This window comes from Macrobrachium nipponense, chromosome 12 (genome assembly GCF_015104395.2).
Source record: "Macrobrachium nipponense isolate FS-2020 chromosome 12, ASM1510439v2, whole genome shotgun sequence".
NCBI lineage: Eukaryota > Metazoa > Arthropoda > Malacostraca > Decapoda > Palaemonidae > Macrobrachium > Macrobrachium nipponense.
In genome coordinates, this window is record NC_087205.1 from 31724938 (window position 1) to 31740065 (window position 15128).

At 42.6% G+C, this 15128-nt stretch overlaps 1 long non-coding RNA gene across 2 annotated transcripts in view; it reads right to left on the reverse strand.

Annotated features, from left to right (window-relative positions):
- LOC135224458 (uncharacterized) overlaps positions 1–15128 on the reverse strand; it is a 335859-nt gene that overhangs the window by 291781 nt on the left and 28950 nt on the right. The window lies entirely within an intron of this gene.

The window sequence follows — 15128 nt, forward strand, 5'->3', positions numbered from 1 at the left end:
GGGAGGCGTCTGTGTGAATAGTTAACGCCGGAGGAGGATACTGGCAGGGGAACTGACTTGGACAGGTTCTTTACCTTCGCCCATGGACGGAGTTGTTGCGGAGGATTTGTGGAACCACTGACAACTTGTCTCAAGATTTGACATTTGCTCTCGAGCGCCAAACTCGATTCACATCTTTCAGTCTTGCCTTCAAAAGGACGTCCGTCACTGAGGCAAACTGGAGGGAACCTAGGATTCATCCTGGTTTCTCCTTGAAGTTTTGCTTGTGTTGAAGAATTGCCTCACTGACTTGGCTATTTTCTTTTCTTTTTTTTTTGACCACCGGAATTGACAGATTGTGGGAGGATAAATCCCATTGGATGCTAACCACTGGAAACGAGTCTCCGGAGTGAATCTTGATTTCATTTTGTTTATCTGGAACCCCAGATGTTCCAGAAATTGAACTACCTTCTTTGTGGCTCTGAGACATTCCTTGACGGTGGTGCCCAAATCAGCCAATCGTCGAGGTATGCTACTACCATTATCCCTTGTGATCTCAGTTGTGAACTCACTACTTCCGCTATTTTCGTAAATACCCTGGGGGCTACATTCAGTCCGAAGGGCATCACTTTGAAAGAGAATGCCTGTGTCCTAGTTTGAAACCTAGGTATGGGCCGGAAGGGGAAGTCCCTTGCGATGGGGATATGATAGTATGCGTCTTTAAGATCGATAGAGGTGTGACGGCCCCCAACAGGGGAAGTAAGGTCTGTACCTGCGAGATGGTCAGCATTTTGAACTTGTCGCAGCGAATGAAAGAGTTTAGCTGGGACAAGTCTAAGATTATTCTTCTTTTTGTTTTAAGAGCCTTTTCTTTGGCACGCTAAACAAGCGCCCTTTGAAATTTTAGATGCCTGACTCTCACCACAACTCCTTTCTGAAGGAGCTCCTCTGCATAATCTGTCAATTCCTTTGACGGCAGTTGAAGAAATGATTTGGTTGGTGGAGGATCTTTGATCCAACTCCAACCTAGTCCTTTGGACACGATGCTCTGTGCCCATTTGCTGAACCCCCACCTGTGACGGAAGAGGAACAGCCTCCCTCCTACCTGGGGAGCCTCACTGTTGCTGCGTGGGATGGCCTCCACGTCCTCCTCTGAAGTGCTTACCCCTGCTGGTAGCCCTTCCCCGAACCTCGCTGGCGAAAGTTACCTCCCCCCGCCCTGCTTAACCTTGAGAACCTATTAACCCTTAAACGCCGACTCTGATGACGGACGTATTTTACGTCGACATACTGAAAGTTTTTTTAAAATTCGCGGAAAAATACTTATAGGCCTACCAGCCTAAAACTTTTGAATCACGCGCCTTGGGGGATGCTGGGAGTTTCACGGATCAAGGCCTTGTTTTGTTTTGAAGCGTGACCCAGGTGCGCATGCGCGATATCCCTCTTCTCGCTCCAGCCAGCATCAGTAGCGCACCATCGAGAGCGATCTTTCGTGAAAAGAAAAGCGTGTTTTTATGGACTTGTGCGAGACTTTGAGCATTGTATTGCTACAGGACATTCATAGATGTATGTCTCAACGACGTGTGAACGTGAAAGGCGCGTTTTTACCCGTCGGAAGGGATCGTTGTAAGGCTAGTTTTGGACCTGGATGCTGGCGATGGGGCCAAGCACCCAGCATGACCCCCCGCGCCTCAAGGCCGTTCTGTGCGGCCACGTGTGGCTGAAAAGTGTTTCAGGAACACATCGTATGCCTTTGGTTACCCTAGGAAGCATGTGGGCGTCCTTAGCATTCGTAGGCATTTGGGAGGCTCCAACCAAGGGACATAGACGAGTATCTTTCGGAGCTTGATCGGGAACATGTCGCAAGTCCTCATTTTGATGGCGGATGGTCATCGAGTGATGAGGACATCAGTCCCGATGAAAGTGAGGATGAATATTTGCCCCCAATGTCCGTTCGAGGCTCACATCCCGAAAGTGAGCTCGAATTCAGTGGGTTCAGTGCTTACGAGGGGGAATCTGAGGAGGGGAGGGGGTGGGGATATGGCTCAAGTTTTATCGCAGAGGACGATACAGAAAGTGAGGGCCTAAGTGAGGGTGATGGGCCAACGGGGGTGGGGTAGTGTGCATCGTGCGCGCACGCAGCCGGGCACGTAGAAGGTCGGCTCGTCGCGCCAGCCAAGGTGAAGGTCGGTCGTCGGAGAGTGACGAGGGGTGGACGGAGGACCCCACCACTCCTAACATGCACCCCTTCACGGCAACCCTGGGCGTGACCGTACCAGTACCCTGACTGTTTTGGGGTTCATCCAGATTTTTCCTGACGCGGGAATTGCTGGAATACCTGGTACACGAGACGGTGGACTACGCTCGGTACTGCCGGTATGAGCTGAGGACGACCTTGTCGTATTACTGGCGGGTTGCAACCTCATTGACATGGCGCATTTTTTGGGGCTCCACATTTATTTTGTTATGACACCTGCTGTCGACGTCAGGCAATATTGGAGGAGAATTATTTTTTATGTATGCCGAATGTGCCTGGCGTTATGTCCCGTGATAATTTCCTGGCGTTGGACAGGTACTTCAACGCCTTCAACCGAAGGGCCATACCCGGAATAACAGTGATCGCCTCATTTTAGTGCGTACAGTGTTGGATTATATCCGTGAGCGGTGTAGTAATCTCGTGATTCCTGGAAAGAACCTGTCTTTGGATGAGGGGATGATGCCTTACAAAGGACGTCTTAGTATAAAAGTGTATAACCCCAAGAAGCCAAGAAATATGGTGTGAAATTCTTCTCATTACCGAGGCCAACACTGGATACGTTGTGGACTTTTTCAGTGTATACCGGGGTCTTCTCCACGCTGCGTGACACTGTATTCAACCTTGTGGGACGTTTCTGTAACCAGGGATATCACCTGTTTATGGATAATTATTATAACTCGGTATCCCTGGCCCAGGAAACTGATGAAGCAGGTGTTCACGTCAGTGGTACCTTCGGTTGGTGCGTGGGGCCCCGAATGTCCTCAAGAGGTTCGCTAGTCATCCGCAACACCTGGCAAGAGGAGAGACAGAGTGGCGGCGGTAAGGGCGCTGTCTTCGTCATCTGTTGGAAGGGTGTCTGACTCGTCCCCATGATTACGACGAGTCATGAACCCATCCAAGAAGAGATCGTACAGCGGAAGAAGACACGTCGACAGGGCCAAGTTGTGTTTGAGAAGTTTCGTACCGAGCGGCCTACTGTCATTGGGCACTACACAGGCACATGGGAGGAGTTTGATCTCTTTGATCAGCTCATCCAGTACTATCCCTTCGCCAGGAGAACCAGAAGGTGGACACAGAAGCTCCTCAAATACATCCTTCAGTTGGCCCTCCAAAATGCCTACATACTGTACTGTGGGTACCCCGCGGTGACAATCTTCCGAGGTTGACCCACATACAGTTTCCTAGAGGTAGCCGGGAATGCCCTCATCAACTTCGATCCCGATGAGTGGCCTTCCATAACTGACGCCCGAGACTGCAGATCTGCCCTAGAGGAAAGGCAGATAGGAGGGCCAACTTCGCTCGACTGCCGCCGCCCCTGCTGACGACGCCCCCTGCTGACGACGCCCCTGCTGCGCCGCCCCTGCTGACGATGCCCCTGCTGACGACGCCCCTCTTGCTGCTGGCCCCGCCATCACCACTTCTCGTCGGGTAGTGGACTCTGCGTGTCGGCTGCAGCCAGGGGAACACATACTGGAGGCCTTAGAAGGGCGAAGGCAGAAACGGTGCCGGGTGTGCCATATGAATGGCAGAAGGAGAGACACCCGGTTCTTCTGTCGTCTCTGCAAAGTTTGCTCTTTGCAGGATAGGGGAGTGTGACCGAAAGTACCACACTAAGGTCATGTATTGGAGCGCGCCCCCTAAACCGACAGCGGAGGGGGGCGCACGGGGCCGCCGGTCCATCAGCAGTAAGGGCGGCGTCTCCCTCCATCCACCTGTACCTCGTCATGTCGAGTGGAAAAAATGCAAGACTCTTCAATGGAGGAGGGAGAAAACAAGAATAGAACGAAGAGTCAGGATTACGAGTGAGTATTCTGCATTTATTTTATATTTAGTTTTATATTTATTACAATTTTTTTATATATCTGAATGTGTGCATGATAAAATAATAAGACATTTCATTGTATGCGAAAAGAGAAGTTGTCACCCTGCATTCCTTTTATTTATGTTATTGGTACCAGAATCGAAGAATGTAATATATATATTTTACGTATAAAAAAAAAAAATTATATATATATATATATATATATATATATATATATATATATATATATATATATATATATATATATATATATATATTTTTGTTTTTTTTTTTGGGGGGGTAAGCAAATTACTTGACAGTCTAGTAATATTCAATCATTTTACCTTCACGTTAAAACCAAAATTAAATTGCAAGTCTCTAGAACATATCTCGTTTTATTTATGGTGAATATTTGAAAAAAATATTTTTTATTCCCCTCCGTGCGCCGATTCTCGGCCGAAAATCTCCGAAACGCGTAGGTCACATTCTCCTAATTTAATTTGTACCTTTTCATATTACGCTTATTTTATAGTTTTATATATGGAAATTGTTTGCGCAAAAACATGCACAATATAACAAAAAATATTATTGGAAGGTTGTAGCATTTCCTCATTTTTGAAATATTTGCATTATAAGTACGATAAGTACGAAAAAAAACTACGATCGGACGTCAATTTTGACTCAACCGAAAAGGTCAAAAAACGCATTTATAACATAAAAATCTTACAGTTTAGTAATATTCAATAATTTATCTTCATGCATTTTAAAAAAAACAAATTGCAAGTCTCTAGAACAATATCTCGATTATGGTGAATTTTTGAAAAAAATATTTTTTTCCCCTCCGCGCGCCGATTCTCGGCCAAAAATCTCCGAAACGCGTAGGTCACATTCTCCTAATATTTGAGCCTTTTCATATTACGCTTTTTTTAAAGGTTTATATATGGAAATGTGCGCAAAAAACATGCACAAATAATAACAAAAATATTGGAAGTTTGTAAGCATTTCTCATTTCTGAAATATTGATATAAAGTACGATAAGTACGAAAAAAAAACTACGATCGGACGGTCAACTTTGTCTCAACCGAAAAGGTCAAAAACGCATTTATAACATAAAAAATCTTACAGTCCTAGTAATATTCAATCATGTATCTTCATTTTAAAACATATTGCAAGTCTCTAGAACAATATCTCGATTTATGGTGAATTTTTGTTGAAAATAAAATTTTTTTTCCCCTCCGCGCGACGATTCTCAGCCGAAAATCTCCGAAACGCGTAGGTCACATTCTCTAATATTTGAGCCTTTTCATATTACGCTTTTTTTAAAGGTTTATATATGGAAATGTGCGCAAAAACATGCCACAATATAAACAAAAATATTGGAAGGTTGTAGCATTTCTCATTTTGAAATATTTGCATATAAGTACGATAAGTACAAAAAAAACTATGAATCGGTCAACTTTGGACTCAACCGAAAAGGTCAAAAAACGCATTTATAACATAAAAATCTTACAGTCTAGTAATATTCAATCATCTATCTTCATTTTAAAACAAATTGCAAGTCTCTAGAACAATATCTCGATTTATGGTGAATTTTTGAAAAAAAGAATTTTTTTCCCCTCCGCGCGCTGATTCTCGGCCGAAAATCTCGGAAACGCGTAGGTCACATTCTCCTAATATTTGAGCCTTTTCATATTACGCTTTTTTTAAAGGTTTATATATGGAAATGTGCGCAAAAACATGCACAATATAACAAAAAATATTGGAAGGTTGTAGCATTTTCTCATTTTTGAAATATTTGCATATAAGTACGATAAGTACGAAAAAAAACTACGATCAGTCAACTTTGACTCAACCGAAAAGGTCAAAAAACGCATTTATAACATAAAAATCTTACAGTCTAGTAATATTCAATCATTCTCGGCCGAAAATCTCGGAAACGCGTAGGTCACATTCTCCTAATATTTGTGCCTTTTCATATTACGCCTTTGGGGGTGTCCAGTCATAGACTTGTTGCCACCTGGTTCAACAGGAAATTAGAAACCTTCTGCCTGTTGTTCTGGACCCATGGCCAGCTGCAGAGGATGCATTCCAATACCCATGGGACAATGTAGAGGTGTACGCCTTTACCCTGTTTTGCCTGATTCGAGCTGTGATCAGCAGGATGCGGATCACGCAGAATCTCCGAATGATTCTGGTGGCACCCAAGTGGCCTTGGACTGTTTGGTATCCACCATCTCTTGTGAGCAAGAGGCTTTTCTCATCAAGCAGCAACAGAGAAAAAGGAAAAAACAAGCACTCTCGGACAGTCTTCTGCAGCAGTATACCAAGGAAAGTGGGCCGTCTTCTGTGGTGTGTCGTATATGGGGTATCACTCTGGTCAGAGACCACTCTTCAGCAGGTCGTAGACTTCTTCATCTACCTTCACGGAGAGAAGCTCCTTTTCATTTCAGCTGTAAAAGGCTAGAGGGCTGCATTGAAGCTGAAGGGTGTCAATATCTCGTCTTCCTTCAAGATATCGCTACTCATTAGGAGCTTTGAGAGGTCTTGCCCACCCAGGGATCTCAGGTCTCCTGATTGGGATGTGACTTGTACTGCAGAACGTGACTTTTGCCCCATTACGAGCCACTTCAAGAGTCCTCAGACAGGAAGTGACCCTTAAGACCATCTTTCTGCTGCTAGAGCTTGCATCGGCGAAGAGAGTAGGTGAACTGCATAGTCTTTGTTTCGATGTTAAGCACTCAAGGGAATGGGGATCGGTTACACTCAACTTCATCCCAGATTTTGTAGTGAAGACTCAGAATATACCAGTCCCTGATGCTAAATTCGAGTCCTTCACCATTCCCTCCCTGAGTGACTTCGTTGGTATGATCCAGACGAGATGTCCTTTGTCCCATTTGGAGCACTATGGTACTACCTGAAGAGGACTCCCCATCTCCGGCCTTAGTGTTGACGACTCTTCGTTAGCACCAGTGTTTCCGAGAAAGAGGTGTCCAAGAACACTATTTCTTTCTGGCTTCATGAGACGATGAGGAAGGCCTACTCTGCTGCTGGCGATGACACCGGTACACTTCGTCCGAGAGCTCACGAGGTCATGGTCATTGCCCTATCCCTCACATTCCATAAGAACCACCTGTCGGTTCAATCGGTTTTGAAAGAGGGGTCTGGGCACACAAGACCACCTTCACTTTCTTCCCATTACCTTTGGGATATTGCTCACAGGTCCTTGGACACATTTTCCTTGGGACCAGTGGTGGCTGCTCAGCAAAGTGTGTAGCTTATCCAGCTCCTCTAACTGGACAGGGTCATATCTCGCCTCCTCGTACGGTAACGAATGAGAGTGACTGTGGAGTGACTGGCTCTCCTACCATCTCTTTCAGCCGACTCTTTCCCTTTGGGGAGAGAGTAATGCAGACTGTTACATGCTTGACCAAGCACAGATGCAGGTAAGACACTCCTTAGCAGTAATTTATCTATTTTCTTTATTTAGTGAATACAATCAAATATCCACCCCTTCCCTCACAAGGCAGGGAAGGGGCCTTGACATAAGACAAACCCATTAACTTGTATATTTGCCTTATAGTCTCTGACATCTGGTTCTTTGCTTTTCCATAAGGGGGACTCATACCTCTACCTTATGAGAAAATCATAGAAGACTGACTCTTGATCTTGCAGTTTCCTTAACTCCGATCAGATGCCAGTGGCTGGATCCTCTTCCTCGTTCTTACAAACAGGAAGAGAATTCCAGGTAGGATGAACCCTAGTCAGTTCACTGGAGCTCACTCAGATTCCTCCCAAGAATCAGTGAGTTTTCCTATTGTAAGGATCAACGGTTTGTATATCATTTAGGAACAAATCATAATTTTTGAAAATGTGGTGTACCCAGAAGAAACTTACGCAAGGTTAGGTTCCTGACCCCCTCAAGCAAGGGGAAGTTTCGTGTAAGTTTGGCACAGTTTTTAAAAATGCTAATAAATGCTTACTTCTAGAGTTTGAAACACTAAATATGACCATAATCATGCTCCCTAAGTATTAGGCTAACTTTTAAATGAAATTAAAGTTACAGTAATTTGATTTAAAAGTTAGTTTAGTACATTATCCTTAAAAAAGAATAACTGGTTGGCGTAAAAATAGTTACAGCAATTACTATGTACATACGTATCCATTTTTGTATGTATACTAACATTACCTTAATTCATGGGATGCCATTTTCCTTTTCCCTCAGAGTAAAGAAGTTTTCTTTGGGTCACTAGGTAAACCATAAGTCAGTCATAACGAAGGTACACAATTCAATAGAATAAAGAAAATGTTTGCACATACGTAATGTTTGTAGAGGGTGAAGGTAAAATTCAATCAATTTAAAATCATGAACTAGTGCAGAGCTAACTAAGAGAGAGGACGGAGAGAGCGAGAGAGAGAGAGAGACGAGAGGGAGAGAGACGAGAGAGAGAGAGAATACATACATCATGTGAGGTGAAACTCTGCAGGGGTTATCACCTTTAAAAAGTGCGAATGGGATCACATCATCTGAAAGTACATTAACAACTGTATATGCTGTAATTACGTAACACAGTACATAGAGATTGTACCAGCGCTTTTCTCCGAGGTTAAGAAAGTAATTTTCACAAAACAACAACTCTGTTATGTCTGGGGAATCATGTAACCAACCCAGTAGACAAGCCAGTTGCTCTTTGCTGCTGATAACCATAACATTGATTTTATAACAGCTGCAGAATTTGAATCTGGTAAAATCTCCTCAATCAATGTCTCTGGCATTTGGTGGAGTACTCTTACCTTTGGTAGCCGCTTTGGCATTGATTAGCTATATGTATAGGAATTCAGTATTTCAATTGTCTAGCTTTTGTCTAAACCTAGGCTAGGATTTGTTTATGTTAGAAGCCAGCATGTCCCGATTCTAGTGCACAAAGCGTAAGGTACTGCAGCAAAGGTTGCAATTCTAGGCTAATCAAAGCTTGTTATGACCAGTATTCAGCTTGTGCTTCGGTTGTAGGGGTCAGAAATTGTTCACCACAATTAACTTGTAATGAATGTGAGAATTGGGGGATCAGGTGTGGAGGACTTCAAAGACTCATATGAAAAAACCTGATACCCGATCCCATTGCCAGCCTCAAATTGCGAGTAGACCAGAAATTTTGTATGATGTTACATGCCATGGAACAATTGGGAGCTAATGTCAAAGTTCTCATGACAAGGTAGGTAAATTGATAGGTGTTTTTTGTTTGAAGTGTTAATGCAGTGGAGGAGGTGGCTGCTTGTCCCACTGATTCTCCTAGGCAAATATCCCTGTCATACTCCCCTACACCTGGGAGGAGTCTTACTTGTAGCCCAAGGGAGGTTGATGGGGTCTGCCACAGGTAGTCGCCCCCTCAGTTGATCCTGTCGTAGTATCCCAGTTATCGACAGAGATCTGCTAGAAAGGCGTCTCTAAGGAAGTGTCTTGTTTTTCCTTGAGTGTGTCCAGCTCAGAGGAATCACTGCCCAGGTGCCAATGGTGCTTGGCAGATAAATCTTGTCTGTTGAAAAGACGAGGAGGGATTTGCTTTCTCCCGTGCCTTCCAAGAACTTGTGATTGCCCTACTGAGCACACCCATTGTGTAGTTTCTGGGACAGTCCCCAGTGTCTTTCCCAGGAAGTTCCTGTTAGGGAAGGACAGTGTGCTCCAGAAAAACCTCCTTCATCCGTTCTTCCTCCTGTAGAAAATCGTTAGAATGGCCTAGTGTCGTACCAGTGGGTGTTCCTACACCAAAGTCAATATCTGAGCATCTGTTGGTGCTGGGTACCCCTCCTGCTTCTTGCTCGTCTACTGTACCTTCGGTCTACGAGTCGTAGAGGCTCAGAGTAATGTGTGTATCTTCCTTAGAAGGGACTCCTGTATCAGTGTCAGTGTATTCAGTGCCTATTGAAAGTTCTTGTAGGCCTAGAAGCTCCATGCGACTGTTGGCATCTGTGCTCTTGTTGCCATCTAGTCTCCTGGAGGCTTTAAAGTGCCCATCTGCACAAATTCCCTCTTCAATTCAACCATCTCATGATTGCCCGTTGTTGACTGAGCACCCATTGACGCCACAGCTACCATTGGCGCCTCAGCTCCCTTTGGCACATCCACCTCCTTCAGTGAGTTTAGTTATCAGGACTTGCAACTCCTGCAGTTACATCAAATCCTTTAGAAATTCAAACTTCTGTTGATCCTTCAATAGTGGATATCTAAAGGAAACTGGATAGTATTTTGGGCCTGTTTCAGAAACCTCCAGCTCCTGCTCAACTCCCTTCCAACTTGTGTCCTGTCTCTTTGCAAGAAGAAGAGGAAGTAGGTAAGGATACTCCTACAGCATATTCTTCTTTGCTCCAGTATTTGCTAGCAAATTTCCCAGTTTCTTTTCACCAGCATTTCTGCCTTCCCTGACTTCTGTTTACTAGTGCCTCTAAGTTTCTAAAGTTGGTTTTTTCCTTATCAGCCAAGAAGGCTTTGAAAGAAATGAACTTGTGGCTCTCAGAGAAGAGAGAGCAAGGGAAAGTCAACTTTTGTTTCCCTCCTTCTACGTGTCTCCTAGGAGGCATTGTTCACATGAGACAGAGGAAGCTCTTACCGTGTGAGTTTCTGCCTCCTCCCAAGTGGGCTTCTCCGATCTTATTGACTCCTTCAAGAGATCAGTCTTTAACTCAGCCAAGATTATGTTCTCGACTTCAGAACTGGACCACCTTCTGAAAAACATTTTCTGTGTTTTGGAAGTTATGAGTTTTATGGACTGGTGTGTAGGAGCATTATTTTGCAAGATTAAGGAATGTTCTGCCATCTCAGAGCATTCAGTATCTTATTTGTTTAGTGTTATATCCTAGCTTGATTAGGGCATTATGGATGGGTGTCTTGAATTAGCATCCCTATTCACTTTAGGCATCCACAAGAAGAGGGAGCTTTGGTGCTCTTTACTACTAAAGGAGTAACCCGCTCTCAGAGGTCGGCTCTTCTGTTCTTGCCACTTGATAGTAAGCACCTGTTTCCTCAGACCACAGTTCTGCAGATTTCTTCTGATCTTCAGAAAAAATCTCAAGATCTTTTGGCGTTGTCTGTGAAGTGCCCTGGGGAGAGTTAAGTCGAGAAGTTTTCCCAGAGCTAGAGCGAATGTCAGTTTTACTCCCTGAGCTGTCTACTTCTAAATCTCTTATCAAAAAATGAGAAGCAAGTTCTCAGTACTACTCCAGTAGGAGCAAGGCTCCTTCATTTTTGGCAGAGTTGGGAAGTGAGAGGGGCAGAGCCATGTGTCGCGAAGGTTCTCAAAGAAGGGTACACCATTCCCTTCATTCGAAACCCTCCCTTAGCCAGTTTTCCTCTAATTTTGGCAGCTTACTCTGCCAACTCAGGGAAATTCTTAGCTCTCGCCCAAGAAGTGACATTCCTGTTAGCAAAGAGGACTACAAAAGTAGCAGAAGATCCCCACTCAGAAGGTTTTCACAACAGTCTTTTTGTGGTCCCCAAGGCCTCGGAGGCTGGAGACCAGTTCTGGACGTGAGCTCTTTGAACTTGTTCATGTCGAAGACAAAGTTCAAAATGGAAACGAATCAGACAGTATTGTCTTCAATTCGTCAAGGAGACTAAATGATCTTGATCAATATGGAGGATGTGTACGTTCATATCCCTATTCACCCAGAATCAAGAAAGTTCCTGAGGTTCGTTTTTCAGAACAGAATTTACCAGTTCAGGGTTCTGTTCTTCGGCCTGTTCTCCCTACCCTTTGTTCTCTTTGCCTTGATGAAGGTTGTCGAGTCAGAAGGGAAGCCTGGGGTTACTAGTTACTTGGAGTACCCGCCAGTCCTTTATAATGGTTGGGCGTTAGGTTTTAGGTGTTGCCGACTATATTTACTCGGATGTTTTGATGTATCTTGTTACTGAGTCCTGGGCAGGGGCATTGTATTATGTATCCTTGCTTGCCATGGACTTTCCTTAGCTGCAACAGATCCCACTGAACAAGTTAAGATGAGTACCATCCAGAGGCAGTAATTATCTGTGCAGTTCTCTTAACAGGTGAGGAACCAGCAAGCATTTTAACTACTACTCATCCCATATAGGATTTGTAAACTTGTATATCCATGTATCCCACCTACTACAATGTGAGATTCGGCTATGTAATCACTTGGTAAGTTGCATACATAAAAATGATAGTATTTTTATGAAAAAATGAAATTTTATGTATACATTATTAAGTGATTACATAATAAGAGCCCTCCCTCCCCTCACATGGAAGGCAAGGGCATACTACAGTGGTACCTCGATATAACAAAATTAATCCGTTCAGAGGCGGCCTTCGTATCATGAGTTTTTCGTATCTTGAACCGCATTTTACATGTAAAATGGCTGATCTGTTCCAAGCCCTCCAAAAAACACCCAGTAAATTCATAATAAAGCTAAAATTGACCAATAACAATGAAATACTACAACAATTTGGACCATTCAATACCTAACTTAATACGTACCAGTAGCACTAATATGTATGTACCTGTAAATAAAGTGTATTAGTATACATGGTATACAAGAAATACTGTACGTACATATGTATGTATGTAGTAAAATGTGGAAGCTTACATTTTGAGTGAGGCTATCTCCAATAGTGGTGACAAGAGGAGGACAAATGGCAGAAAATTTGTTTATGTAATATGTATACTTAACTTAACAAAACACATTAAAAATATCAGGAAACATAAACTAAACTTTACGAAACACATTAAGATTCGGCTATGTAATCACTTGGTAAGTTGCATACATAAAAATGATAATATTTTTATAAAAAAATGAAATTTTATGTATACATTATTAAGTGATTACATAATAAGAGCCCTCCCTCCCCTCACATGGAAGAAAGGGCATAAAACTACAGTGGTACATCGAGATACAAAATTAATCCGTTCAGAGGCGGCCTTCGTATCATGAGTTTTTCGTATCTTGAACCGCATTTTACATGTAAAATGGCTGATCTGTTCCAAGCCCTCCAAAAAATACCCCAGTAAATTCATAATAAAGCTAAATTGACCAATAAACAATGAAATACTACAACAATTTGGACCATTCAATACCTAACTTAATACGTACCAGTAGCACTAATATGTATGTACCTGTAAATAAAGTGTATTAGTATACATGGTATACAAGAAATACTGTACGTACATATGTATGTATGTAGTAAAATGTGGAAGCTTACATTTTGAGTGAGGCTATCTCCGAAAGTGGCGACAGAGGAGGACAAATGGCAGAAAATTTGTTATGTAATATGTATACTTAACGAAACACATTAAAAATATCAGGAAACATAAACTAAACTTTACGAAACACATTAACAAAACTGTAACACTTAACTTTATAAAAAACTTAAAATTAATTTTTTTTTTGTCTTTTTATTTTTACATTTTTTTAAAACTTTTTTACACCTTACGTTTCTTTTTACAAAATTTCAATTTCTTCACCACCGAATGGATGCCAGTCCATTTATGGAATTTTTCGAACCACCCTTGAGAAGCCTTGAAGTCTGGGGTTGCCGTTGATGTCCCCTCTCCTCCGTCGTCTTTGGCTTGGGCAATCAAATCGCTGAAAATAGCACTGGCCTTCTAGCAGATTGCCGCCTCGGTTATCGTATTGCCGGTGATTTCTTTGTCCTCATTCCATAGAAGAAGCAGCCTCTCCATTTCATCATGCATGTGGCTCCTCTTGTTGGACAAAATAGTCACGCCCTTGAAAGGTGTAGCTGCTTTGATGGCTTCTTTCTGCTTAAGGATGGTGCCTATCGTCGACGGATTTCGGCCGTATTCCTTAGCGATCACACTCAACTGCATGCCAGCTTCATACTTTTTTATTATCTCCATTTTTTCTGCATAGAAAGCATTCTCTTCTTTCTGTGAACTTCAGCAACTTTTTTGGGACCCATGACTATACTGTATGTAATTAAGTTATGTAGTATACTAATTAAGTTTTCACACAACAACAAAGTAGTACAACGAAATCACTCACACGAATTCACGTTAACAAACGAAATCGTATATGTGAAGGAACGAATTCCGCGTGCATATGATAACGCTGGTGAGAAGCAATGGCTGAAGAAGAACGCTGCTAAGTACTATGCATGATGGGATCATGGGAGAGATGCTGACCAATAGGAGAGTAGGATCTTATGGCAATGACTAGCATCAGGAACCAATGGGAGAGCAGGAGGATGGTGGCGAGTCTACTCAGTTGCTGGTGCGCGAGTTTTAAAATTGTTATCGGTGGTCTGGGTGAATCTCGGACTTTACAGCAACAACCTTTCGTATCTTGAACAATTTTCATATGTAGAGCCACAAAAATCTTCGTATTTGCTTCCGTATCTTGAGTTTTTCGTAAGCTGAGCCTTTCGTATCTCGAGGTACCACTGTATCTTGTTTATTGGTTTGGTTCCACGCTTCCCTGGTGGTGGCCGGGTAGTCGCCTAACCCAAACAAAAAAGTGCTACCGTGAATTTCGAATTCTAACTGCTGCATATAGTGAAACTATAGCTATGTAATCACTTGGTAAGTGTATATAAGATTTAATTTTATCATGAAAATATAATTTTGTCCATACTATGCCTACTTGGCAGTTTAAGATCAGTAGATGTTCTTAGGTTTATTTTGAAAGACGATTACAAACTATGACCCAACCAGAAATAAGGTAAATAAAATTGTTTTTCTCACAGAAGCAGAATTATTTATCTTTATTTCATATGAAAATGATTTATCCAGGAGACTGAGTCTCTGCTTATAGCGCTGGAGCAAAAGATGTTTTCTCAAAGGATAAGTAAGGTAGAGCTAAAGGAAGTTGGGCAGTTATCAGGAAGAAACTAAAAGAAATGAATGGAAGGAAAAAGGCAGAAATGAGTGGAATTGCAGGTGAAAGGGATGTTGTAAAGAAATTTGCTTACAATACAGTTTGTTTCTTTTTTTCATTTTGATAAGTATTACATTCACAAGCTGTTCAGTTTGCATATAGTATTCTGATGCATTAAATTGTTTGGTTTACTTGTTAGCATGGTAATGAACATTTCTAAACTTTTGCTTATGTGTTGAGAAACAATGGTA